This window comes from Bufo bufo, chromosome 3, assembly GCF_905171765.1.
Source record: "Bufo bufo chromosome 3, aBufBuf1.1, whole genome shotgun sequence".
Lineage (NCBI taxonomy): Eukaryota > Metazoa > Chordata > Amphibia > Anura > Bufonidae > Bufo > Bufo bufo.
This window is the reverse complement of record NC_053391.1, coordinates 554,195,368-554,208,741: the sequence shown is the minus strand read 5'-3', so window position 1 is coordinate 554,208,741 and position 13,374 is coordinate 554,195,368. Positions and strand designations below refer to the sequence as shown.

Here is a 13,374-nt window from a genome sequence, read left to right as displayed (position 1 = left end):
GCACAATAATTTAGCATTTTTACACGTGCAACCATTTCCATTTATGCAATCATTTGGGGAATACAATATCTCCTTGTGGGGAGGTCCTTTAACAGCTTGAAAAGTTTTATAGGCCATACACGCTCCTCTGGAATTCTGGGAAGAAAGGGATGCAAATGATCCCTTAACAAGCTCTGCCTTTGATGCTACCAGATGTAAGGCAGCTATTCTATAAGTCAGTGTTCAACCTTTTGAAAGGCCTTGAGACATGAAATGGTCAATAATTAAGCCAGCGTCTCATCTGCAGACAGCTGTTTCAGGGTAATTGCCCCTCATCAGTGCAGAGCAGAGAGTACTGGCTTACCTGGATGAGAGGCCTACTTCAGGATTTGGAGAATATAATCTCTTTATGGAGAGTGCCTTAAAGTATAACTGTGATTCTATATTTTTTTGTAATGTGCAGGGGCAGCGATACTGAAAATTTACACATACAGTATATATATATATATATATATATATATATATACAGGCTCGGACTGGCCCACAGGGGTACAGGGGAATCCCCCGGTGGGCCCCTGAGCAAGGTGGGCCCCTAGTCTCCCACCCCCTGGCACATAATACAGGCACATAATAGTGGCACATAATACAGTACTTACTGCACTACATATATACAGTACAGACCAAAAGTTTGGACACACCTTCTCATTCAAAGAGTTTTCTTTATTTTCATGACTATGAAGGCATCAAAACTATGAATTAAAACATGTTGAATTATATACATAACAAACAAGTGTGAAACAACTGAAAATATGTCATATTCTAGGTTCTTCAAAGTAGCCATCTTTTGCTTTGATTACTGCTTTGCACACTCTTGGCATTCTCTTGATGAGCTTCAAGAGGTAGTCCCCTGAAATGGTCTTGAAGGAGTTCCCAGAGATGCTTAGCACTTGTTGGCCCTTTTGCCTTCACTCTGCGGTCCAGCTACCCCCAAACCATCTCGATTGGGTTCAGGTCCGGTGACTGTGGAGGCCAGGTCATCTCTGCGCAGCACCCCATCACTCTCCTTCATGGTCAAATAGCCCTTACTTTCAAAGTTTTCCCAATTTTTCGGCTGACTGACTGACCTTCATTTCTTAAAGTAATGATGGCCACTCGTTTTTCTTTACTTAGCTGCTTTTTTCTTGCCATAATACAAATTCTAGTAGGACTATCAGCTGTGTATCCACCTGACTTCTCCTCAACGCCACTGATGGTCCCAACCCCATTTATAAAGCAAGAAATCCCACTTATTAAACCTGACAGGGCACACCTGTGAAGTGAAAGCCATTACAGGGGACTACCTCTTGAAGCTCATCAAGAGAATGCCAAAAGTGTGCAAAGCAGTAATCAAAGCAAAAGGTGGCTACTTTGAAGAACCTAGAATATGACATATTTTCAGTTGTTTCACACTTGTTTGTTATGTATATAATTCCACATGTGTTAATTCATAGTTTTGATGCCTTCAGTGTGAATCTACAATTTTCATAGTCATGAAAATAAAGAAAACTCTTTGAATGAGAAGGTGTGTCCAAACTTTTGGTCTGTACTGTATATTCAATGTATAGCACCTAAAACAGCCTATGTTCATATAAAAAAACAAAAAAAACTCCCCAGTTTATTATTATAGACACGATCAGAGCTGAGATGACTTCTAGATATAGAGGAAAGCTAGCCAGTATCTTCTCCCCAGGACCTACCTTCTCAAAGTTGCTGCAGGGACCCCCATATTCAAGCATCTGGTAGCATCTTGCTGCTGTATGAGCAGGTAATATCTGACTGTATCCGTACGGTGGGCCCCCATAAATACATTTTACTGGTGGGCCCTAGGCACACCAGTCCGACATTGTATATATATATATATTGTGAGGGGTAGCTTTCTTTCAGGGGATCAGCCTCACAGATACGGCTTCAGGACACCAGGTTTAAGATCCAAACAGTGCATTTATTATGGCACACCAGCAAAAGCAGAACAACAAAACAATAAACACTCGCCCGTCCAGGCTCTAACTAATACATTAACATCCCTGACTCACCTGTTAGGTACAGTTCACACCCTGTGAACCGATGCAGCTTTCCCAGCCAATGTCCCACAGTCTCCTGACTGTACAGAGCACAGTACACCCACTGTCTCAAGTCAGTAGTCCGCCTGACTATGGCCCTGCGACCCTCCCAGGCATCGCTGCGTCCCCCAACTCCAGGCTACCACCCAGCCTCGTGGCCCCTCAGCCTTGCCCGGCTGAGACCACAATCCCAGAGCCTCCAGGCCTCTGTCCACGGGTTACACACTCCCCCCTTACTGACACCCTGGGAGGTGCTTTATGCCAGCCTAAGTACCTCCAGCTGGTCTCACCTTTGGTGGAATAGGGGTGTGGACCGCACTATCCACCCCTTCCTTGCCTCTAACCTGTGTGAGATCTGTCACTGTCTTACTATATATATATATATATATATATATATATATATAGTGGTAATGTGTACAGTAAAGTGGTGGAGTGTATGTCTCACCCGGATTCCTCAGCTGTGTGAGATACCATAAATCCTGAGTTGTTTTGCTCCAGTGAGGCATAGCTTGCTGGAGATCTCTGTTTAAGTTTATACGGGCTGGATTTCTTTGGACTGGGAGATGGGTTTTGTAGTGGGATTTCCCAGTCCACACCCCTCCATTACATGTTTTTCCCCTAGTCCAAGGTGCTCCCAGGTGAGGCCTGCTGAGATCATTACGGGGGAAATAAAGCACACCTCAGACTGTCAGTCTGGGGGAGTTATGCCTGGAGAGCTGACCTGTGTAGTTAGTTGGTGACGAGGGGGGAAGGGGAAGGAAAGAAGTAGAACATAATCACACTCCTAGATAATAGTAGCGCACAAATAATTAAATATCCAAAAGAGGGTGACATCCACTGAACCCTCCAAATATAATGTAAAAACAAAAGATCTGTATTGACAAAAGATCTCCCACCCACAAAAACCCACCTGTAGACATGATCAGGGGTAAAGAACTTCCCAAGGTGCACTAGGATCCTGTCACGACCGATACCCCAGCAGCAGTCGTGTCGCACCAGACGGAGGGGAAGGGGGACCCTTATCTACGGATGGGAAATAGAATGGCCACCCCTGACTAACCCTAAGCTGGCACCTGTCTGCCCTGATACCCTAGACGGGGTGTGAACCCGTGCGGCGAGCAGGATGCCTAAACCCTCAGTCACCCTAAAGCCTAGAGTGGGGAAAGGCCGATGGGAGCACTAGTCACCATCACTCATGTCTAGGAGAACAGCAGGGGAAGACAGCAACAAACAAACTATAACAGAGATAGACTTATCCAGTCACGAGCAGAGAAGGTGATCCCAATCACGACAGTCCACGCCGGACAAGAGCTCCACAGCAACACCATCAAACGATCTCCTTCAAAGGTCAGAATAGAACTGGAAGTAAGGACTATATCTGGCAATGACTGCAAGTGAAAGTGAAACTAATATAGTAGCTGGGAGTGGCAGACAGGACTCACCTGAGAAGGATGCCTACAAACTCCCAGTCAGGACAAAAAGGTTCACAAGGCAAAACCCAGATGACATACCCTGAACCACGGAGCAAACTCACAAGCTATCGCGAGTAGCAAGTCGCTGCGACCTTCTCCTCCCAGACCTGTCTGGATCAGTCACAGTCGTGACAGTACCCCCCTTTCTACGAGGGGCCCCTGGACCCTCAAGACCAGGCCTCTCCGGATGGGAGCTATGAAAAGCCTGAATGAGTCTGTCCGCTTTTATCTCTGATGCTGGAACCCACATTCTCTCTTCGGAACCATAACCTTTCTAGTGCACCAGGTACTGAAGAGAGCGGCGAACATATCGTAAATCAACAATCTTTTCTACCTGAAACTCAAGACTGCCATCAACAACCACCGGTGGAGGCGGTAGTGGCAATGGTTCAGGAGGTTCTACATATCTCTTAAGCAGAGATCTGTGGTAGACATTATGGATCCTTAGAGTCTGAGGTAGCTCCAGACGAAAAGCCACCGGGTTAATGATCTTAATTACCCTATAAGGACCAATAAATCTCGGACCTAATTTCCACGAGGGAACCTTCAACTTGATATTTCTGGTAGACAACCACAGTCATTCACCCCAAGGTCCGGACCTTCAGAACGCTTCCTATCAGCCGCACGTTTGTATCTACCACCAATTCTCTTCAAACTTTCTTGCACACTCTGCCACACTGAAGAAAGTGAAGACGCAAATCGTTCCTCCTCGGGAATCCCAGACGGCCCCCCCTCACTAAACGTACAAAATTGAGGATGGAAACCATACGCACCAAAAAATGGTGACTTATCGGTGGATTCTTGACGACGATTATTAATGGCAAACTCGGCTAACGGTAAATAAGATGACCATTCCTCCTGATTTTCGGAAACAAAGCATCTCAAATATGTCTCTAGGTTTATTGTTCAAGTCTGACCGTTGGACTGTGGATGGAAAGATGAAGAAAACGAGAGATGAACCCCTAAACGAGAACAAAAAGCTTTCCAAAATTTAGAAACAAATTGGGTACCACGATCCGAAACAATATCGGAAGGGACCCCGTGAAGCTTCACGATGTGGTCAATAAAAACCTGAGCCAGTGTGTTAGCATTAGGCAATGCGGCAAGAGCAATAAAGTGCACCATTTTACTGAATCTGTCAACAACTACAAGGATAACAGTCTTCCCTGCTGATACTGGTAGATCCGTAATGAAATCCATTGACAGGTGCGTCCAAGGCCTGTTGGGGATGGCCAGAGGTAAAAGACGCCCTGCCGGACGAGTATGATCTACCTTAGAACGAGCACAGGTAGCACATGCAGACACAAAATTCAACACCTCCTGGCGCCATTTAGGCCACCAGAACCGACGAGACACTAACTCAGAGGTTGCCCTACTACCTGGGTGTCCTGCCAGTGTGGAGTTATGGTGTTCTTTTAGTATCTCCAGTCGTAAATTTTCTGGCACAAACAGTTTACCCGAGGGGCAGGAGGCCGGGGCGTCCCCCTGAGCTTCCAACACCCTCCCCTCCAAACCTGAGTGTAATGCAGAGACCACCACCCCCTTTTGCAAAATGGGCTCTGGTACCTCAACATCACCCCCTCCAGGAAAACTTCGAGACAATGCATCCGCCTTAGTATTTTTTGCCCCCGGGCGATAGGTTATTACAAAATTAAACCTAGTAAAAAATAACGACACCGAGCCTGTCTAGGGGTGAGACGTTTAGCAGACTCCAGATATAATAAGTTTTTGTGATCAGTAATCACCGTGACGGGATGAACCGCCCCCTCCAAAAAATGACGCCACTCCTCAAAAGCCAACTTAATAGCCAAAAGTTCCCTGTTGCCAATATCATAGTTCCTTTCTGCAGTAGACAATTTCTTCGAAAAGAAAGCACACGGACGCCATTCACCAGGGGACGGGCCCTGAGATAGTACCGCTCCCACCCCCACCTCTGATGTGTCAACCTCTACAATAAAAGGAAGCGAGACATCTGGCTGTACGAGAATAGGGGCCGAGGTGAATCTCTCCTTCAGAGATGCAAAGGCAGTTTTGGCTGCATGTGACCATTTGGAAAAATCGGATCCCTTTCGGGTCATGTCCGTCAGTGGTTTGACCACCAAGGAATAGTTTTTTATAAACTTTCTATAAAAATTGGCAAACCCCAGGAAGCGTTGCAATGCCTTCAGGTTCTCAGGCAGATCCCAGTCTATAATCACCCGGACTTTCTCTGGATCCATGCGGAAACCTGAATCTGACAACACATACCCCAGAAATGGCAGTTCTTTTACGGCGAACACACATTTTTCTAACTTAGCAAACAATTTGTTGGCCCTTAATATCTGCAGCACTTGTTTCACATGGATCTTATGTGTATCCAGATCTGGGGAATAGACCAGGATGTCATCAAGATATATCACAACAAATCTCCCGATAAGGTGACTAAAAATATCGTTGACAAAATGTTGGAATACCGCAGGCGCATTAGTAAGACCAAATGGCATGACCAGATTTTCATAATGCCCTTCCGGAGTATTAAAAGCCGTCTTCCACTCATCCCCCTCTTTGATGCGAACCAGGTTATAGGCTCCTCTGAGATCCATTTTGGAGAACCATTTAGCACCAGCAACCTGATTAAAGAGGTCGGGAATGAGAGGAAGAGGATAGGGATCTCGGATAGTTATCCGGTTTAATTCCCGGAAATCCAGGCAAGGACGTAGGCCCCCATCTTTCTTTTTAACGAAAAAGAACCCTGCAGCCACAGGTGAAGAAGAGGGTCTGATGTGTCCCTTAGCCAAACTCTCCGAAATATAATCTTTCATAGCCTTCCTCTCCGGGCCGGAAAGATTGTATAACCGGGTTTTAGGTAGTTTGGCCCCAGGTAATAGATTAATCGGGCAATCATATGGACGATGAGGTGGTAACCCCTGACAACCCTTCTCAGAGAACACATCCATAAAATCTGACAGAAAGGCAGGTAAAGATGTTACAGAGAGTGTAGAGCACCTACTACTCAAGCAGTTGTCCTTACAATGTTCACTCCACTCCACAATCTCCCCGGCCTGCCAATCCACCACTGGATTGTGAGTCACCAGCCAGGGAAGCCCCAATACCATAGGAGCCGGAAGACCATCCAGGACATAACACGAGATATGCTCTTTATGGAGGTCCCCTACCTGCAGATGGATATTATGAATGATCTGAGTTAACTCTTTCTGAGTAAGAGGGGAGGAGTCGATGGCAAAAACAGGAATAGTTCTGCGTATCGGTTCTGGAGTAAAACCCAGAGCCTGAGCAAACCGTGAATCCACCAAGTTGACCCCCGCCCCACTGTCCAAAAAGACGGAACAGATCTCAGTCTTATTGCCCGCCTCAACGGTAGCGGACAACAAAAACTGAGACATGCGTATGGAGGAAACGAATACGCCCAGACTGTTATCCTCCGCACAATCTGGGGACTCTAGTTTTCCCCGCGGCTCCTTTGTTTGTGGTCTCTTGGGTTCTGAGGGACAAACCTTTACAAAATGACGCCTCCCCCCACAACGAAAACAAACCTCTGACCTACAGCGGAACTTAGGAGGATTCACCCGTCTAGTGGCGCCCCCTATTTGCATTGGTTCGACTGGATCATAACAAACCGATCCCTGCCCTATAGAGGCCTCCGTAAAATTTAATAGTCTCTCCCTGAGTCGTCTGTCGATTCTTATGGACAGAGACATAGCAGCCTCCAGAGACCCAGGGACCTCGTATACCGCCAGTGCGTCTTTTAATTTTTCAGACAACCCCTGGCAGAACTGACTCCTAAGGGCCGAGTCGTTCCATAACGTATCAGTAGCCCACCTACGGAATTCGGAACAATATAGTTCAGCAGACCGGTTCTCCTGCCGAAGTCCACGTAGCTTAGACTCAGCCAGTGAGACCCTGTCCGGGTAATCATATACGAGACCCAGGGCTTCAAAAAACTCCTCCACTGATCGTAAGGCCAGAGAGTCTGATGGTAGGGAGAAAGCCCAAGCCTGCGGATCTCCTTGCAGGAGAGAAATTACAATGCCCACCCGTTGTTCCTCACCGCCGGAGGATCTAGGGCGTAACCTGAAGAACAATTTGCAAGCTTCTCTGAAGGTTACAAATTGGTCTCTCCCTCCTGAGAACCTATCAGGTAAAGCCACTTTTGGCTCAGGAGTACCTTGGTTTCCCGTAGCAACGGTGGAACCCAAGGATGGCTGCTGCTGCTGCAGCACTGTTGCTTTTAATCCTGCCACTTCAAGGGATAATCCCTGTAATTGTTTCGCCAAAACCGTAACCGGATCCATAGTGGAACAGAAAAATACAAAGCAAAACAGCAAGCAAAAAAAAAAAAAGAAATGTCCCTTTTTTTTTTTTTTTTTTTAAAGGCCAGATATACTGTCACGACCGCTACCCCAGCAGCAGTCGTGTCGCACCAGACGGAGGGGAAGGGGGACCCTTATCTACGGATGGGAAATAGAATGGCCACCCCTGACTAACCCTAAGCTGGCACCTGTCTGCCCTGATACCCTAGACGGGGTGTGAACCCGTGCGGCGAGCAGGATGCCTAAACTCTCAGTCACCCTAAAGCCTAGAGTGGGGAAAGGCCGATGGGAGCACTAGTCACCATCACTCATGTCTAGGAGAACAGCAGGGGAAGACAGCAACAAACAAACTATAACAGAGATAGACTTATCCAGTCACGAGCAGAGAAGGCGATCCCAATCACGACAGTCCACGCCGGACAAGAGCTCCACAGCAACACCATCAAACGATGTCCTTCAAAGGTCAGAATAGAACTGGAAGTAAGGACTATATCTGGCAATGACTGCAAGTGAAAGTGAAACTAATATAGTAGCTGGGAGTGGCAGACAGGACTCACCTGAGAAGGATGCCTACAAACTCCCAGTCAGGACAAAAAGGTTCACAAGGCAAAACCCAGATGACATACCCTGAACCACGGAGCAAACTCACAAGCTATCGCGAGTAGCAAGTCGCTGCGACCTTCTCCTCCCAGACCTGTCTGGATAAGTCACAGTCGTGACAGATCCCACATGTCCACTGGAAGGCCGATTGTGTCTGGAAAGGGGGGTTTGTGTGAGACTGTTTGTCATTTTGTTGATTTTTACCCGCAGAAATGTGTGGAAACCCTACCATCTTTTGTTTGTCATACCACTGGATGTTTTGAGGAGACTGAATAGAGTTAGTTTGGAGAAGGATATGTTGCTTGTCACGTGCGACGTCGAGTCCCTGTACATCTCTATATGTCACGATCATGGACTACGGGCGTTGGGATTCTTTTTGGAGATTACCAGTTTAAATAGAGATTTGATTGATTTAATATTGGTGTTATTGCACTTTGCCTTGACACACAATATTTTTACTTTTAAGGACCGCTTTTTCCTACAGCTCCGGGAGACAACTATGGAGGCGACTTGTGCGCCCTCATATGCTAATCTGTTCCTGGGGCTGTGGGACAGAGAGATAGGGATAAATATAGAAGGTCATGACACCGTGGTCTCATAGTCAAGGTATATAGACGATGTTTTATTTATCTGGCAGGGCTTGACGTCGCATTTGGAGCAATTCCTAGTTGGTTTGAATTAGAATGATTTGTACATTAAGCTAACATGTTAAGTTAGGCTACTTTCACACTCGCATTTTGGCTTTCCGTTTCTGAGATCCGTCATGGGCTCTCACAAGTGGTCCAAAATGGATCAGTTTGCCTCCGATCAGTCTCAGATCAAAATCACGGATCAGTTTTTGCAGATCCATGAAGGATCCGCCCAAAACGCGATGGTGAAAGTACCCTCAAGTCAAGATAAAGCTGAATTCCTTGACCTTTTGATCTCTGTTGATGAGGGTGGTTTCTTGGGCACAGATGTGTACAGGAATCCAACCTCTACTAACTCCCTATTACACTCCACCTCCTCTCATCATCCACAGATCTCCAAGGCTATACCCACTGGCCAATTTTGCAGAATAAGAAGGATATGTTCAAGTGATAGCCATTTTGAACAACAGACGGACGATCTCTCTAGAAGCTTTGAGGAAAGAGGGTGTAGCAGAAGATTGATAAAACTAGGTTATAACAAGGCCAATAATCTCTCTAGGGAATCACTATTGGTAAGTGGACAAACAGAAAAAGTGTAGGACATAGGAGCATTGCAATGTGTCCTTGGGGGGAGAGCTGGATTGCTTGATGTGCTTTTCACCCCTCTCCTTAATGATGTCGGCACTTCTGCGGCGGTGCGACACGCATCACCCAGCGGTACGCGCCATATACTTACCACCTGTTTTCTTATTATCATTTTTGATGCCAAGTGGTGTTTAAAAGGACATTGTATAAGTATTTTTGTTAGCCTCCTGATGAAGCAGAGGTAGCGAAACGCGCGTCCAGGTGTTTTCTGGCCACGTTGGTTTCTTTACCCTCAATCATGTCTACAGGTAGGATTTTGTGGGTGGGAGATCTTTTGTCAATATGTGATTTTACATTATATTTGGAGGGTTCAGTGGACGTCCCCCTCTTTTGGATATTTATTTGTGTGCTACTATTATCTAGGAGTGTGATTATATTCTACTTCTTTCCTTACCATTCCCCCTCGCTTTCCCTTGATTTGACGTGTTTTACATCTTTTTGGGTGCAATGAAACCAGTGGTCAGTGATTCGGTATAGCCATATTATTTTTTTCTGATGTTTTGTCCCATTTTTATGTCTTTTTATCATGTATTTGATTATTTATTTAATAAATTGATGATATATTCATCTATTTCTTAGGTCATGGTGTCTTTGTGCTCCTTTGTGAAGAATTAGTTGTAGGTTTAATTATCATATAACTAGCGGGCTATGTAGGGCATAGTGAAGTCATGTTACAGTGCTTACTAGTTTCTCTGTTCACCTGCTGTGCCCCCGTACTGGTTTCCCACCTGGTATGTAAATTCATACCATCGGTACAGGGAGGAGGAGACGGCCATGTTTCTCAATGGGCGTCTTCTTCTCCCTGACTGTTAGCTGTCCAGTCGCAGTGGAGAGTGCCACAGCCAGGGAGGACCAAAAAATATTTTTCTAATAGAAATGTACCATTTCAGTAATTAAATTATATTACAAAAATGGTCAGTATCACTGCTTATTCAAATTACAAAAACAAAAAAAATGACAATTACACTTTAAACAGCATGAGGAGTCTTATAGGTAATGCGTCGCTCCTCTGGAATTCTAGGAAAAAGGTATGCAAATGAGCTCTTAACAAGCTCTGCCTCTAATCCTACCATTTATGCAATCTGAACACCTCACAGAGCTAAACACAGCTTGTATTATTTATTCCTATTAGGATGCAGGGTATGAGTTGTAATTTTTTATTTTTTTTGGGCCAACTTCTTGTTCCTTTTTATTCCTGTCACGAGTTGGAGGTCCCAAACAGAAACCACCGCGTCGTCAAGCAATAAACGGAAATCAGGTACAGACACATAAGAGTTTATTGCACAAACAAAAACATGGTGGGACTGCACATCCCTAAAGAAATACCTAGATAAGAATATGGTGCCTAGGGGATTGCGGCTAAGAAAGCAACCAACCACGACTTACTCAGATTTTTTTACCACACAATGGTATAACACTCTATCAGAATGTTCTATCAAATTAATGGAGTTAATTATTTCACATGAAGAAACTGCTCTAAAAGAAACCCATGATGAGATCAAAATATTACAAGAGGAATTAAAACACCATGAATTGGATGAGAGCTTCCAGGATTTGGATGCCAAACTAAATGAAAACCTTAATAAACTGGAGGACATGCTTATTGAGTTCAAGCAGAACAAATTTAATCGAGATCTCCTGGATTACAGTACTAATTCAGTATATACATGGTCTAATACCAAATCAGGAACTCCTCGATCCATTCTCAAGAAAATGAATCGATTTAAATCCAGAGCAAAACGCAATACAGGTGTGTCATTCAGTTCCACGGACATGGACTCTTTGGATTCTAATTCAGATAATGCGGAAAGTTCCAGTACCCATGTGGAGGGATCTGCAACAGGAGGTTCCAGTCACCGCAATCAAGCAAAAAACGCAGGGCGGGGAGAAAACACCGAAAAAGGCAGGCGATATCCGAGTCGCAAGAAACAGCCAATGACATACAGGTGATTAACCTTTCCTCAAAGCCCGTCTCCCCTTTCCAGGAGAGGGTTCTGAGAAAGGGTTTCTCTTTCTCCCCATCCCGCAGTTTTGATCTATATCACACAATAATAGATGTCAACAAACTTGCTAGAAAAATGACACTAAAGAAACATTTCTCAGTTATTAATGATGATATTAATGTTACAACAGAAGATGCATCTAATGTTAATGATACACCATGTGATGTCACAATTGAGAATATGTGTCCATGTTTTACCTTTGCAGATCTGGTGCAGATTGCCTCGCTCCAGGAAATGTGTGGGGGTCCGGAGGGGGACTGTATGTGTAATAGATCCACCACATATAAAATCTCTAATAAGAGTTTTTACCCCATACAGTCCCGATCCGAGGTCCTTGACAGATTTCAGGATTTGATCCAGAGGGATTTATGTGCTTTAAAAGTCATCTCAGATGACAAAGTAATGAAAAATAATCTGACAAAAAATGAACATAGAGCCTTTCTGGAATTGCAAAATATGCATGATGTTGTGATACGGAAAGCTGACAAGGGAGGAGCGGTTGTGATCCTTGATAGTGAGCTTTATAAGAATCAGATACTGGATATGCTGAAAGACTCCAATACCTATCTCTCATTGGATTATAATCCTCTCCTCCCTTGTCAGAAAACCCTGAAAACTATTTTGGATAAGGGTCATTCCTTGGGCATTCTGTCCAAGAGAGAAGTTGAGTTTATGTATGTAGAACATGCTATTACACCTATATTTCATGCGCTCCTCAAAATCCATAAACCAGGTTTTCCTCCCCCACTACGTCCAATTGTGGCAGGCATAGGCTCATACTCCGAAAATTTATCGGAGTGGGCCGACTCCCTGCTACAATCTCTTGTGCCATTAATACCAGGATATTTGAGAGATACCAGCACTGTTTTGGTTAATTTTCTCTTTTGAATGGCATGAAAACTATACATGGGTGACAGCAGACATCTCCTCATTATATACTAACATCCCCCATGAATCCGCTATTGTTGCTCTGAAATGGTTTCTGGAATGTTATAGCAATTATACTTTAGAACTGCAGGAATTTTTATGTTTGGTTCTGGATTTTTTGATGAGACATAATTATTTTATGTTCAACAGAAAATACTATCTACAGCAATCAGGAATCCCTATGGGAGCTAAATACTCACCGTCAATAGCAAATATATATATGGCGTGGTGGGAAAATAACTTCCTCTTTTCTGACAACAATCCCTATAGAGAAGATTTCAAATGGTTTGGTCGTTATATCGACGATATGCTGTGGGTGTGGCAGGGGGACACAGAGAGGATAGCTGACTGTATAGAATATCTCAACAATTGCACTGCATCAATAAAATTCACTTTTTCCAGCGATCCAGAGAGAATTGTTTTTCTGGATTTATGCCTGGAAGGTGTCAAAGATACCAGCAGGGTGGTCACATACACCCATAGAAAATCTACAGCTGGTAATACCATTCTCTCTGCCTCCTCCTGCCATCCACCACACGTCATAAAAAACATCCCTAAGGGAGAAATGATTAGGGCAAAGAGAAATTGCTCCACCCCAGAGCTCTTTGAAAAAGAAGCAAAAAACATTGCAGCCAGACTTAAAGTGAGGGGCTACACCCAAACTAATATTGAGAGAGGAATTCATTTTGCCAGATCTAAAGATAGAGAAA

The 13,374-nt window shown here is 44.6% G+C and overlaps 1 protein-coding gene across 2 annotated transcripts in view; it reads right to left on the bottom strand.

The window, feature by feature from the left end:
• ACVRL1 (activin A receptor like type 1) overlaps window positions 1-13,374 on the bottom strand; it is a 113,411-nt gene that overhangs the window by 65,295 nt on the left and 34,742 nt on the right. The window lies entirely within an intron of this gene.